This window comes from Vicia villosa, unplaced genomic scaffold (assembly GCF_029867415.1).
Source record: "Vicia villosa cultivar HV-30 ecotype Madison, WI unplaced genomic scaffold, Vvil1.0 ctg.000700F_1_1, whole genome shotgun sequence".
Classification (NCBI taxonomy): Eukaryota; Viridiplantae; Streptophyta; class Magnoliopsida; order Fabales; family Fabaceae; genus Vicia; species Vicia villosa.
This window is the reverse complement of record NW_026705315.1, coordinates 616,746-632,639: the sequence shown is the minus strand read 5'-3', so window position 1 is coordinate 632,639 and position 15,894 is coordinate 616,746.

Below are 15,894 nucleotides of genomic sequence, written 5' to 3'. Positions count from 1 at the left end.
AATCATCTCACTCTCGCGAGTTAGTTGATAGAAAAGGGAAGAAGGCTATGGATAAGGGTAAGCCATATGGTAGAAGTAATCCAAAGACTGGTGGTTGGAAGAAGCCTAGTGGGGGAGACTCTAGTGCTTTTGTCAGGTGCTATAACTGTGGTGAGGTCGGGCACCGTAGGAATGAGTGCAAGCTGAATCAGAAAAAGTGATTCAAGTGTGAAGAAGTGGGTCATGTTGCCGCTGATTGTAAGAAGAAGATTGTGACTTGTTACAGTTGTGGTGTAGAGGGTCATATTAGCCCATAGTGTCCTAAACCGAAGAAGAACCAAGCTGGAGGAAAGATCTTTGCTTTGTCTGGGTCAGAAACCACTCCAGAGGATAGACTAATTAAAGGTACGTGTTTTATTCATGGCACACCTTTAGTTGCGATTATTGATACTAGAGCAACTCATTCTTTTATTTCTTTGGATTGTGCTAAGAGGTTGAATTTGGAAATATCCGAAATAAATGGAAGTATGGTTATTGATACTCCGGCGTCGGGTTCAGTAACTACTTCGTCTGCATGCGTGAATTGTCCGGTTGATATTTTTGGTAGGGAATTCGGGATGGACTTAGTATGCCTTCCGTTGAAACAACTCGATGTGATCCTGGGGATGAACTGGTTAGAATTTAACCGTGTTCACATCAACTGTTTTTCGAAGACAGTAATCTTTCCTGAAGAAGTTCATTTTGATGATCTGGAGATGACGGCTAGACAAGTGGATGAAGCTATCAAGGATGGTGCAACAGTGTTTATGTTATTTGCATTGACAAATTCGAAGGAAAGAGTAGTAAGTAGCGAACTACCAGTGGTATGTGAGTTTCCAGAAGTTTTCCCTGAAGATGTGAATGACTTACCACCGGAAAGAGAAGTAGAGTTTAATATTGAATTGATTCTGGGAACTAGTCCAGTGTCGATGGCACCATATCGTATGTCACCATCAGAGTTGGCCGAATTGAAGAAGCAATTAGAGGAGCTGCTTGAGAAGAAATTCATTCGTCCTAGTGTTTCTCCGTGGGGTGCACCTGTGTTACTAGTGAAGAAGAAAGAGGGTTCAATGAGGTTGTGTGTGGATTACAGACAATTGAACAAGGTTACTATCAAGAATCGGTATCCACTGCCGAGGATTGATGACTTGATGGATCAGCTGGTTGGAGCTTGCGTATTTAGTAAAATTGATCTGAGGTCTGGATATCACCAAATTCGAGTGAAGGAAGATGACATTCAGAAAACGGCGTTTAGAACAAGGTATAGGCATTACGAATATTCGGTGATGCCATTTGGAGTTACGAATGCACCTGGTGTTTTTATGGAGTATATGAATAGGATTTTCCATCCTTATCTTGATAAATTTGTGGTAGTGTTTATAGACGATATTTTGATATACTCCAAGAACGAAGAAGAGCATGCGGAGCACCTCAGAACTGTGTTAGAATTATTGAAGGAGAAGAAACTTTTCGCAAAATTGTCAAAGTGCGAATTTTGGTTGAAGGAGGTTAGTTTCCTTGGACATGTGACTTCTAAGAATGGTATTGCTGTTGATCCTACGAAGATAGAAGCAGTATCTCAGTGGGAAGCTCCGAAATCAGTGTCGGAAATTCGTAGTTTTCTTGGTCTTGCCGGTTACTACAGGAAGTTTATAGAAGGCTTTTCAAAGTTAGCGTTGCCGTTAACTAAATTGACCAGGAAGGGTCAGAGCTTTATTTGGGATGCAAAATGCGAAGAGGGATTCCAAGAGTTGAAGAAGAGACTGACGAGTGCTCCTATCTTAATTTTACCAAATCCGGCAGAATCCTTTGTTGTTTATTGCGATGCTTCGCTAATGGGTTTAGGTGGTGTACTGATGCAAAATCAACAAGTAGTCGCATATGCTTCGAGACAACTCAAAGTGCATGAAAGGAATTATCCGACTCATGATTTAGAGCTGGCAGCTGTGGTTTTTGTCTTGAAGTTGTGGCGACATTATTTGTACGGTTCGAGGTTCGAGGTGTTCAGTGACCACAAGAGTCTGAAGTATCTCTTTGACCAGAAGGAGTTGAATATGAGGCAGAAGAGGTGGCTAGAATTCCTCAAAGATTATGATTTTGGTTTGAACTACCATCCGGGTAAAGCAAACGTTGTTGCTGATGCATTGAGTAGGAAGACCTTGCATATGTCTATGCTAAATGATTAGAGAATTGGACTTAATTGAACAATTCCGAGATTTAAGTTTGGTGTGCGAAGGTACTACTACTAGTATTAAATTCGGTATGCTAAAGCTGACCAGTGGTATCCTTGAAGAGATCAGAGAGGGTCAGAAAACTGATGTTGAGTTAATCGATAAGTTGACTTTGATTAATCAAGGTAAAGGAGGTGAATTTAGAGTTGACGAGAATGGTATACTGAGGTTTGGAGACCGAGTTTGTGTCCTTGATATTGCTGAACTCCGAAAACGTATTTTAGAGGAAGGACACCGTAGTGGATTGAGTATTCACCCTGGTGCTACCAAGATGTATCATGATTTGAAAAAGCTGTTTTGGTGGCCTGGAATGAAGAAGGAAATTGCTGAATTTGTATTCTCTTGTTTGACGTGTCAGAAGTCAAAGGTTGAACATCAGAAGCCATATGGATTCATGCAACCGATGTTTATTCCTGAGTGGAAGTGGGATAGCATATCAATGGATTTTGTTTCTGGATTGCCGAGGACCGTTAAGAATTGTGAAGCTATCTGGGTTGTTGTGGACTGGTTGACGAAGTCTGCACATTTCACACCAGTGAGGATGGATTATCCGATGGAAAAGCTGGCTCAATTGTATATTGAGAAGATAGTTAGTCTGCATGGTATTCCTTCGAGTATCGTGTCAGACAGAGATCCGAGATTTACGTCGAAGTTCTGGGAAGGTTTGCAGAAGGCTTTGGGTACTAAGCTGAGATTGAGTTCTGCTTATCATCCGCAGACAGATGGACAGACCGAGAGGATGATTCATTCGTTAGAAGATTTGTTACGTGCTTGTGTGCTAGAAAAAGGAGGTACTTGGGATAGTTATCTGCCTTTGATTGAGTTTACCTACAACAACAGTTTTCATTCGAGTATCGGTATGGCTCCGTTTGAGGCTTTGTATGGTCGGAGGTGTAGGACGCCTTTATGTTGGTACGAATCCGGTGAGAGTGCTGTAATTGGACCAGAAATTGTACAACAAACTACGGAGAAGATTAAGATGATTCAAGAGAAGATGAAAATGTCTCAGAGTCGTCAGAAGAGTTATCATGACAAGAGGAGGAAAAAACTTGAGTTTCAAGAGAGAGACCATGTGTTTATGAGAGTTACTCCTATGACAGGAATTGGTCGGGCATTGAAGTCGAAGAAGTTGACTTCGCGTTTTATTGGACCATTCCAAGTTTCCGAAAAAGTGGGAGAAGTAGCTTATCGTATTGCTTTGCCGCTGATGCTTGTAAACTTGCATGACGTATTTCATGTATCGCAGTTGAGGAAGTACGTTGCGGATCCATCTCATGTGATTCAGGTAGATGATGTACAGGTGAAAGATAACTTGACAGTTGAAACTTTACCTGTGAGGATTGAAGACCGGAAGCTGAAACAGTTGCGTGGCAAGGAAATAACTTTGGTCAGAGTAGCTTGGGGAGGACCGGCTGAGGGGAATGTCACCTAGGAGTTGGAAAGCCAGATGAAGGATTCCTATCCGGAACTCTTTGCTTGAGGTATGTTTTCGAGGACGAAAACTCTTTTAGTGGGGGAGAGTTGTAACATCCCAAAATTTCTAATTTAATTAGTTTAATTTAATTTTAAATTAATTAATTTGAATTAGCATTTTATTGGAGTTATGTGGAAAGAAAAATAAAATGTTAAGTTGTTGGGCCTTATGGCGGAATAAGTAATATGGGGGTGTAGGTGTGAGGGAGCCCATTTCTAATTTTATGTTTTCATAAAATAAGGAAAAACCAGAGGAGAAAGAGTTAGAACGTGAAAAACAAGAAGTTGTGAGAAGAGGAGCTGAAAAACGTGAAAGAGGACCAAAGGGGAAGAAGATGTAACACCCCATATTTTATATTTATTAATTAATTGGATTTTAATTTAATTAATTGGATTTATGTAATTATGCGGTGATTAAAATAATAAAATTGGAATATGTAGTAATGGGTCAGTGCTGTAGTTAGTGAGAAAGCGGGTGCAAGAAATAAGGCCTTTACTAAAGCTATGTTGTGTTTTTCATAAAACAAGAGTTCTGGAAGAAGAGAAATACAAGTGCATTTGGGAGAACGTGAAAGTGCGACAGAGGAGAAGAAGAGGAAGAGAGCTTCAAGGATCCCAAACTCTAAGGTAAGGGGGGACTCTTCCGGTTAACCTCTATTATTGGGTCGTAGGCGTTAGGATTGAAATCGTATACTATTGATTCGATAGAGAATATGTTCTAGGTTGGGGTTTTGGTATTTAGGTTCAATTTTGTGAACTTTGTGTGATTACTTGTTGGTAGTGATTGTTGATGTTAAAAGTGTTGTTTGGTTGATGATATAACTCATATTGCATGTGAAATCCCTCTGTTTTTCGTATACAATCGTATTGGTTCGATTGGGGGATGTTTGGGGGGATTCAAGGTGCTGAAAACTGGTTTTTGGGTTGCAGGTACGAGGTAATCGGTTATCGAAAGGGGTGTAATCGATTACCCATAGTAAAAACAGCAAATTTGGGGTTTTGAACTTCAGTAACCGATTACTGGTGTTTGGGTAATCGGTTACCGCTGTACGTTTTTGAAAAATACTTGTTTTTATAAAACTCATAACTTTTGATCCGTAAGTCCGTTTTGGGTGTCGTTCGAAGCGTTACGAAGCTAATGAAATGCTCTTTATGATTAAAATAAATTAATTATCACTAGATAATTTAATTATTATGTGGTTTGAAAATGATATGTAATTGCGTTTGTGTATGTCGTGGATTAATGTTATTTAAGAATAACATGTATGGGTATTGGTATTCTTGACGAGATTAGAGAAGGTCAGAAAGATGATGTTGAGTTGATCGATAGGTTGACTTTGAATTACCAAAGTAAAGGCGGTGAATTCCGAATCGACGAAAACGATGTAATGAGGTTGAGTGATTGGATTTGTGTAACTGATGTTTTGAGCTTCAGAAGGATACTCTAGAAGGACACCGTAGTGAATTATTGGACTATGACGATGTTAATGAGTTTGGGTGCAAACTCGGAAAGGGACACTATTATGTAGTAACGACGGTTTATGCTTAAATATGATTTTCAACTAATATTGACAAATTTAGGACTTGATCACCCTAAATCTCTTGTTGGTAGTAGATGGAATCATATAGAAGAGATAAGCTTGTTTTGTTACCTTAATGGTTTAAGATGTGATGAATACTAAGCCGTGAGAATAATCACTCACTATGTTGTGTGAACTTATGAAGAAGTGAATATGAAAGAGTGCAACATGGTGGATGATGACTTAAGACGGGTAATCAGAGTCGCGCAGCGAAAGTGTGATGCGGGGTAGTGTTATGAGTACTACTCGCGGGAAGTAAAGGAATTAATATGTCGGAAGCCTACATAGAAAATATGTGTTGATCTATATGTTGGATTTAGAATCCAGTGGATGTAAGGATGTCGTGTCGAAGAATTATAACTCTTTTGAATAATTGCCGAGATGATGAATATGTTATTACGGTTGTACATAGTTAACGAGTATGTATTCGGTGAAATTAAAATGAAGAGTTGATGCTATATGACGTTGTAATAATTTTGTGTTGTTGTTAAGGGGTTATTGTAGATTCTAGATATAATGAGGAATTATACTCTATGAAGGGAGGAATTGATTTAATTCTTAGAAAAGAGTGAAACTCAATTTGAGTTGTTTTGTAAGAAATAGCGTATTGAGGCTGGTGAGCGTGATTATAATTACTTGTGTGCACTCGTTCCGATGGCCGGAATGTTTAATAGATGTAGTAACTCAGGAATTTGTTTTTGAGTGCGAGTAAGTATTACTGAGTGGTAAATTGGTACCATGAATGATGAAGAATGATTCTTGAAACGAACGAGTAAAGAGAGTCGGAATCGGGTAAAACTCAGAAATCTAATTGGTACAGATGATTGTGATGAGTAATCTGAGTAGTGCGGAAAAGCGGAATGTAACGTGCTGGATAATTGATGGTGTGACTTGAGGGGAGTCAGATAGTTGGAATTCAATAGTATAGGAATGTTGTTATTGAGTTTCTTGAAGGAAGCGGTTGGTGAAAAATGTAAGTATTACATTATCACTCAGATGGAAAAGTGTGTCTAAGGTTGGTATGTTTGGTAGATGGAATGCATTACTGCATTGTTGATCAAGTGTGATCATACTATGGATTGTGTAATTGTATTACTCGGTGGATGAGCGTATTGTATAGGTTGTACCTATGTTCTGTTGTTGCTAATCTTTTTGGAGATATAGCGGGTGGTATACTTTTGGATAGTCAAATGCGACATAAGAACTGGGATTTGAATGTATGAAACATGTTTCCTGTTGGTTATGTCAGATGGATTTTTGGGGATTGAATGATGGTAATGTTAATTGGGAGCTGGAGAGTCAGGTGGAGGACTCTTATACGAGCTGGTTACTTGAGGTATGTTTTCGAGGACGAAAACTCTTTTAGTGGGGGAGAGTTGTAACACCCGTATATTTTAATTTTTAATTTAAATGGAAATTTAATTTATAATTAGAATTATTGGTGGTTTGTGGCATTTAATCGGAAGAAAGATGGTTTATAGTATTGGGGCAAGTGTGGTATTAGTAAAGAGGGGGTGCTATGTTAGTAAAGCCCTTTACTAATTAAAATGTTATTTTTCACAAAAATAAGGAAAATTGGGAGAAAGGAAAAAGGAACGTGAAAAGCAGAGCAGAGGAGATGAGGGATTGGGAAGCTGGTACGTGAAGAGGAGCAATGGGGGGAGAGACCAATCAAGAATCTTTGGCTAAGGTAAGGGGGGACTCTCCGGTTATCATCTATTATCGTGTTCTTAGATAATAATATTGATTAGGGATGTTGTTGAGTCAATTGGATTATATGATAGATTTAGGGATTTAGTCGAATTGTATGATGTTTGATCCCTATGTTTGAATCCATGATACCTATGTTGTTTTGGTCCCAATTGATGCGTGATTGATGTATTATGAGGTGTTTTTCGTGTTGTTTGTGCATTCGATTTCCCTAGGTTCGTACTGGTATGAATTGGGTGAGTTTGGAATGTGTAGAATGCTGTTTTCTGCAGGTTGGGGTTTCTGAAATCGCCGGTTCGCGCCGCGTGCACAGGGTTGGCGCCGCGAACAGGTGGGCAGAATGCCAGGAAATTGTGATACGCACAGGTCGCGCCGCGTATCTGTGTTGGCGCCGCGAAGGCGTACTTGTTTGCTCGTACCGCGCCGCGTGCATAGGTTGGCGCCGCGAACACGTTTGTATGGTTCAGGTCGCGCCGCGAGTCTTGGTTGCGCCGCGTGCTGTAGCGTTAGTTATTTTCTTGGAAAAGTTAAATGATGTGTAACTTTCGAACCGTAGGTCCGTTTTTAGTGTCGTTTCGAACACGATGAATCTTATGAGATAACCTACATATTTAAATGATGAAATGAGGTGTGAATCCAATTATTTTTAAAAATGATTTTATTTCTTGGTGAATGATGTATTGTACATATAAGTGATGAGATGTGTTAAATACATGTTATGTTGAGATATTAAATCATGTGACGATTTGTTTAATTGGATGATATATTGTTGACATATATGATGAAATGTAACAATATAAGATGTTGTTTTGAGAAACATTATGATGTGATGATTTGTTGAGAATTATATGATGTTGATTGAGTTGTGTTGTAATCATGTGGATACATGCGTGTCCTTCTTGTTAATGATGATGATTAATATGGACACATGTATGTTATTTAATGATGGTGATGTTGATGATTGACTGTATTTGAATGATGCTAATGTATATAAACATACTTTGATGATGATGATGATGTTGATGATGATGATGAAATGAGTATTTGATGATGTTACTCATTAGACTTGACGATGGTATAAGTATGTTGTATATGTTGCATTCATTCATGTGCATTGATGATGCTGTATCCATAAGGGTGTGTTGGATCAGTGAAGGGCATGATTCCCATTGTGTGGAATCTGTGCTGGCAGGGCCGTATCTGGATGATGTTGGATCGGTCATGGGTTATTCCCATTGGATGATGTTGGTACCACATGCATAGTGTCAGTTCATACATATGCATACTTTTATAACATGATTGGAAGTATTCCAGTGTTATAAATATTGATGATGTGTTAATTGCGTGTTTTGTTGAATTAATGTTGAATATGAATGTCTGTGTGAAAGATGTGTTATGTTGATGTTTGTGTAAACGATAGATGTTCCTGATAATCTGAATATGATGGAATTGGGTGAATAATATAACTATGATGTGTTGTTATTTAAGATGCAATAACATTTGTTAACTGTGATGAGACTCACCCTTACTGTTGATATTTTCAGATTGAGGATAGCTGCTTTCGACTTGGTGAGGATTAGCTCATAAGTCAGTGTTTAGTGTAGCGTCAGGTGTCATGCTCTGATATTGTAACACTGGGGGAACGCTAGTTTAGAGTTTATGATGATACTCTATCGTGTTGTTATTGTATTAGATTCTGTGGGATATTGCATAGATGATGTTATGCTTATCCGTATGATGAATTTTCCGCTGTGTTAACATGAGATGTTTATGTATTATGATGAATTGTTCCTTAGTGAAAGCATGACAATGAATTTATGATAAATTTGTCTTAATTGGAATTGTGGCACCCTTGTTTTCCTGTTTTACTCTGAATTATTTTATAAATTTCCGCGGGGTTTAGAAGGGTGTTACAATAGTGGTATCAGAGCAGGTCGGTCCGTCCGGCCAATTGTTGAGTCAGTTGAGTTGCGTGACAGTTGTATATTGTCGGCATTTTATTCCTTGGTACGCGACATGTGAGTGAATCACTGTCGGTACTTGGTTGTTTGTTGCAGGTGTTGGATTGAAACAAGTGGGGGAGAAGCTTCGCTTCTCGGTTATGTTTCAGTTGTAAGAAGATTGATTCAGTAGGCTGTTGTTGGCAACAGTGCGAGCGTTGTTGGAGTTTGTTGTTTCCCGAATTGAAGGTGACTTGGAATTAAGACTTCACTGGGAATTGAGTTGGAACATCTTGAAGGAAGATGATTAGAGGTAATTGACAGTTATTTTAAGAGAAGGAAATTGGAAAGTTGCGATGTGTCAGCTCTACTGGTGTACTGCGAAGATGTCAGTTGAGTAGCCTTACGTCTCGGAAGAGATTCAGCTGCAAGTTTGCAAAGAGGATTGCTGTCGTAATGTTCCAGAAATTGCACTTCGGCGATAGAATGTGTCGCTCAAGTCATAAGAATGTTTGGAAGTGAAGAGATACGATAAGGGGCTGTTTGGAATGTGATAGAGTTGAAGAGAATGAGTTTTGGAGAGAGATTTTCGTAAGCAAAACGTAGGAAAATTGCTGAATAGCTGCGGAACTTCGAAAATTCATAACTGGAGTTCTGGACATCCGAATTGAGTTCCGTTTGAAGCGTCGGAAAGCTAACGAGATGAACTTTGTTATAAAAATAGTTGCAGAAGCTGTAACATAGTTAATTGTGACCAGATGACGTTGGAAAGAGGTGAAGTTGCGGTTACTCTTGTTCTTATAACTAGACTTGTTTATTGGTACTGCACGGAATGTCAGTGTCAGTGTTGAATGGATTGAAAGAATAATTAGAAGGTTTGTTGAGGAGTAATTTTAAGAATTGAATTTACCAATTGAGAAGTTTTGGATATATCGTATAGAGTGTCGCTGCATGATGTCGGTGTTGCATTTTTCGGGCAATGATTGGAAAATTCATATCATGAGTTCCGAGTGTCGGATTAATGTGCCGTTTGAACCTACGAAGAGGAGAGATTATTTTATACCTTATGGGAGGGTTATAAATACAGTAGGTTGATCCTTTGAGGAGATAGTCTGAAGTCGGTTAAGGAAGCGTGAAACTTGTCGAATAAGAATGCCTACTACCGCGATTGTTTGAAACAAAAATCGAGTAGAATATGTTGTCGATGAATAAGTTGACGAGATGTTCGGTGATAAAGATGACTTGAGTACCGATGGATTTTAATGAGAAGTGAATTAATAGTAAAGATGGAATAAACTTTAGAACTCTAATTGGAATCGTATTTGTGGTGGCAAAGTAACGATAAGTATAAAAGAAGAATTTTAGAGGATTTCTGACACCTATTGAATGTGAGGAAGACTTTGTTAAGATGTCGAGTGGGATGATATTTGGGCACGAAAGATGTCATGGAATTTGGATTAAAACCACGAGTTATGAATGTTGTCTTGGTCGTGCAGGTTAATTGTATGGCTCAAGATTCGAAGTGTTTAGTGATCATAAGAGTTGAAGTACCTCTTTAATCAGAAAGGGCTTAATATGAGGCAGTAGAGATGATTAGAGTATATTTTTTTTTAGGATTAGGATTTTGGTTTGAATTACCATCCTAATGAGGAAAATGTTGTGCTATTGTGTTGCGTAAGAAGTCTTTAAAATGTCGGTGCTAATGATGAATGAGTTGGATTTAATTGGACAATTTAGAGACTTGAGTTAGTATGTGAAGGCACTCCTAATAGTGTTAGATTGAGTATGCTAGAAGATGACTAGTGGTATTCTTGACGAGATTAGAGAAGGTCAGAAAGATGATGTTGAGTTGATCGATAGGTTGACTTTGAATTACCAAAGTAAAGGCGGTGAATTCCGAATCGACGAAAACGATGTAATGAGGTTGAGTGATTGGATTTGTGTAACTGATGTTTTGAGCTTCAGAAGGATATTCTAGAAGGACACCGTAGTGAATTATTGGACTATGACGATGTTAATGAGTTTGGGTGCAAACTCGGAAAGGGACACTATTATGTAGTAACGACGGTTTATGCTTAAATATGATTTTCAACTAATATTGACAAATTTAGGACTTGATCACCCTAAATCTCTTGTTGGTAGTAGATGGAATCATATAGAAGAGATAAGCTTGTTTTGTTACCTTAATGGTTTAAGATGTGATGAATACTAAGCCGTGAGAATAATCACTCACTATGTTGTGTGAACTTATGAAGAAGTGAATATGAAAGAGTGCAACATGGTGGATGATGACTTAAGACGGGTAATCAGAGTCCCGCAGCGAAAGTGTGATGCAGGGTAGTGTTATGAGTACTACTCGCGGGAAGTAAAGGAATTAATATGTCGGAAGCCTACATAGAAAATATGTGTTGATCTATATGTTGGATTTAGAATCCAGTGGATGTAAGGATGTCGTGTCGAAGAATTATAACTCTTTTGAATAATTGCCGAGATGATGAATATGTTATTACGGTTGTACATAGTTAACGAGTATGTATTCGGTGAAATTAAAATGAAGAGTTGATGCTATATGACGTTGTAATAATTTTGTGTTGTTGTTAAGGGGTTATTGTAGATTCTAGATATAATGAGGAATTATACTCTATGAAGGGAGGAATTGATTTAATTCTTAGAAAAGAGTGAAACTCAATTTGAGTTGTTTTGTAAGAAATAGCGTATTGAGGCTGGTGAGCGTGATTATAATTACTTGTGTGCACTCGTTCCGATGGCCGGAATGTTTAATAGATGTAGTAACTCAGGAATTTGTTTTTGAGTGCGAGTAAGTATTACTGAGTGGTAAATTGGTACCATGAATGATGAAGAATGATTCTTGAAACGAACGAGTAAAGAGAGTCGGAATCGGGTAAAACTCAGAAATCTAATTGGTACAGATGATTGTGATGAGTAATCTGAGTAGTGCGGAAAAGCGGAATGTAACGTGCTAGATAATTGATGGTGTGACTTGAGGGGAGTCAGATAGTTGGAATTCAATAGTATAGGAATGTTGTTATTGAGTTTCTTGAAGGAAGCGGTTGGTGAAAAATGTAAGTATTACATTATCACTCAGATGGAAAAGTGTGTCTAAGGTTGGTATGTTTGGTAGATGGAATGCATTACTGCATTGTTGATCAAGTGTGATCATACTATGGATTGTGTAATTGTATTACTCGGTGGATGAGCGTATTGTATAGGTTGTACCTATGTTCTGTTGTTGCTAATCTTTTTGGAGATATAGCGGGTGGTATACTTTTGGATAGTCAAATGCGACATAAGAACTGGGATTTGAATGTATGAAACATGTTTCCTGTTGGTTATGTCAGATGGATTTTTGGGGATTGAATGATGGTAATGTTAATTGGGAGCTGGAGAGTCAGGTGGAGGACTCTTATACGAGCTGGTTACTTGAGGTATGTTTTCGAGGACGAAAACTCTTTTAGTGGGGGAGAGTTGTAACACCCGTATATTTTAATTTTTAATTTAAATGGAAATTTAATTTATAATTAGAATTATTGGTGGTTTGTGGCATTTAATCGGAAGAAAGATGGTTTATAGTATTGGGGCAAGTGTGGTATTAGTAAAGAGGGGGTGCTATGTTAGTAAAGCCCTTTACTAATTAAAATGTTATTTTTCACAAAAATAAGGAAAATTGGGAGAAAGGAAAAAGGAACGTGAAAAGCAGAGCAGAGGAGATGAGGGATTGGGAAGCTGGTACGTGAAGAGGAGCAATGGGGGGAGAGACCAATCAAGAATCTTTGGCTAAGGTAAGGGGGGACTCTCCGGTTATCATCTATTATCGTGTTCTTAGATAATAATATTGATTAGGGATGTTGTTGAGTCAATTGGATTATATGATAGATTTAGGGATTTAGTCGAATTGTATGATGTTTGATCCCTATGTTTGAATCCATGATACCTATGTTGTTTTGGTCCCAATTGATGCGTGATTGATGTATTATGAGGTGTTTTTCGTGTTGTTTGTGCATTCGATTTCCCTAGGTTCGTACTGGTATGAATTGGGTGAGTTTGGAATGTGTAGAATGCTGTTTTCTGCAGGTTGGGGTTTCTGAAATCGCCGGTTCGCGCCGCGTGCACAGGGTTGGCGCCGCGAACAGGTGGGCAGAATGCCAGGAAATTGTGATACGCACAGGTCGCGCCGCGTATCTGTGTTGGCGCCGCGAAGGCGTACTTGTTTGCTCGTACCGCGCCGCGTGCATAGGTTGGCGCCGCGAACACGTTTGTATGGTTCAGGTCGCGCCGCGAGTCTTGGTTGCGCCGCGTGCTGTAGCGTTAGTTATTTTCTTGGAAAAGTTAAATGATGTGTAACTTTCGAACCGTAGGTCCATTTTTAGTGTCGTTTCGAACACGATGAATCTTATGAGATAACCTACATATTTAAATGATGAAATGAGGTGTGAATCCAATTATTTTTAAAAATGATTTTATTTCTTGGTGAATGATGTATTGTACATATAAGTGATGAGATGTGTTAAATACATGTTATGTTGAGATATTAAATCATGTGACGATTTGTTTAATTGGATGATATATTGTTGACATATATGATGAAATGTAACAATATAAGATGTTGTTTTGAGAAACATTATGATGTGATGATTTGTTGAGAATTATATGATGTTGATTGAGTTGTGTTGTAATGATGTGGATACATGCGTGTCCTTCTTGTTAATGATGATGATTAATATGGACACATGTATGTTATTTAATGATGGTGATGATGATGATTGACTGTATTTGAATGATGCTAATGTATATAAACATACTTTGATGATGATGATGATGTTGATGATGATGATGAAATGAGTATTTGATGATGTTACTCATTAGACTTGACGATGGTATAAGTATGTTGTATATGTTGCATTCATTCATGTGCATTGATGATGCTGTATCCATAAGGGTGTGTTGGATCAGTGAAGGGCATGATTCCCATTGTGTGGAATCTGTGCTGGCAGGGCCGTATCTGGATGATGTTGGATCGGTCATGGGTTATTCCCATTGGATGATGTTGGTACCACATGCATAATGTCAGTTCATACATATGCATACTTTTATAACATGATTGGAAGTATTCCAGTGTTATAAATATTGATGATGTGTTAATTGCGTGTTTTGTTGAATTAATGTTGAATATGAATGTCTGTGTGAAAGATGTGTTCTGTTGATGTTTGTGTAAACGATAGATGTTCCTGATAATCTGAATATGATGGAATTGGGTGAATAATATAACTATGATGTGTTGTTATTTAAGATGCAATAACATTTGTTAACTGTGATGAGACTCACCCTTACTGTTGATATTTTCAGATTGAGGATAGCTGCTTTCGACTTGGTGAGGATTAGCTCATAAGTCAGTGTTTAGTGTAGCGTCAGGTGTCATGCTCTGATATTGTAACACTGGGGGAACGCTAGTTTAGAGTTTATGATGATACTCTATCGTGTTGTTATTGTATTAGATTCTGTGGGATATTGCATAGATGATGTTATGCTTATCCGTATGATGAATTTTCCGCTGTGTTAACATGAGATGTTTATGTATTATGATGAATTGTTCCTTAGTGAAAGCATGACAATGAATTTATGATAAATTTGTTTTAATTGGAATTGTGGCACCCATTTTTGTAAACATTATAGGGATGGAACTTGAAAGAAGAAAAACCAAGAGGTACACTTTCAAGAGTTTAAAGGTAGAGAAGAGTTGAGAAAGCTAGGATCTTTGATCATCAACCAAGATAGGTTCTTTGAGAAAGCGAGAAATTGAATCAAACTGTTGTTATTTAGAAAGTATCTTAATTAAGTAATTTTGAGAACCCGTATTACGGAGCAGGACGTTTTATCTGTGAAATAAATACGAAGGTGACACCCTTTTTGGTGATTCGCGATTATTTAATTATTTGAATACATTGCAAATATTGTATGTGGATTAGAAGGGTGTTACATATTTTATAACAATTTTTCTTCAGTAATGACATCTTGAAAGCTAAGACATCATTTCCTCGCCCATACTATAGTATTAAGATCCGACTATATTATCATAAAGATACTCCACAAGTCGGGCTTGGAAGGAAGAATGATGAAGTGGACCATAGAACTTTCAATGTTCAACATCTCTTACTAACCTAGAAAAGTATTTAAAAGTTAAGGCTACATAAGAAAGTGTCGCATGACTCCTTCTTGAAAACGGACATAGCTTAAAGCTACAGGTTGTCGTGAACTTCGAATTCCCTATCTCGAACACCCATGAACAATATGAAACATGTTTGAAAGGGTTACGATTGGCATATGAAATGGGGAGGGGGGAGAAGAAGTAATAATCAAGTCACGTTCATAGTTAGTCAAGTCACAAGTTCGATGCAAATACCAGGCCAAAGATACTATCATGCAACAATATTTGGAAAGATAATGTGCTCCATAGTGAAATTCACAGAAGTGGAGATCCATCACATCCCAAGAAGATAAAGTTCAAACGTACCTCCTATCAAAGCTTTCAAGGTCTAAGGCACAAGACCACAATAAAATTTTCGTACATGAAACAATATTAAACTCTAGTATAAACAAAGAAATCAACGCAATGGAAAAGGAATACATTCCTTTAAGTTAGATGACGCCGATAATGAAATACATAATAGGTGGAGATATCCCAAAGGATCAGAAGGAAGTAACAATAAAAAAAATCTTACTCATATTCATTGGTGGAAAGGTTAGCTTCATATGTGAGCCTTCACTAACCCCTTTTTAAAATGATTGACGAAAGAAAAGAGAAAATAACTACTGGAAGAAATTCATGAAGGATCGGTAGAGCAACACCTAGAAAGAGACGCTTGATAAAAGAAGACCCTCATGGTCGGGCATTTTTGAGTGACCATGAGGGGAGACGCCAAATTA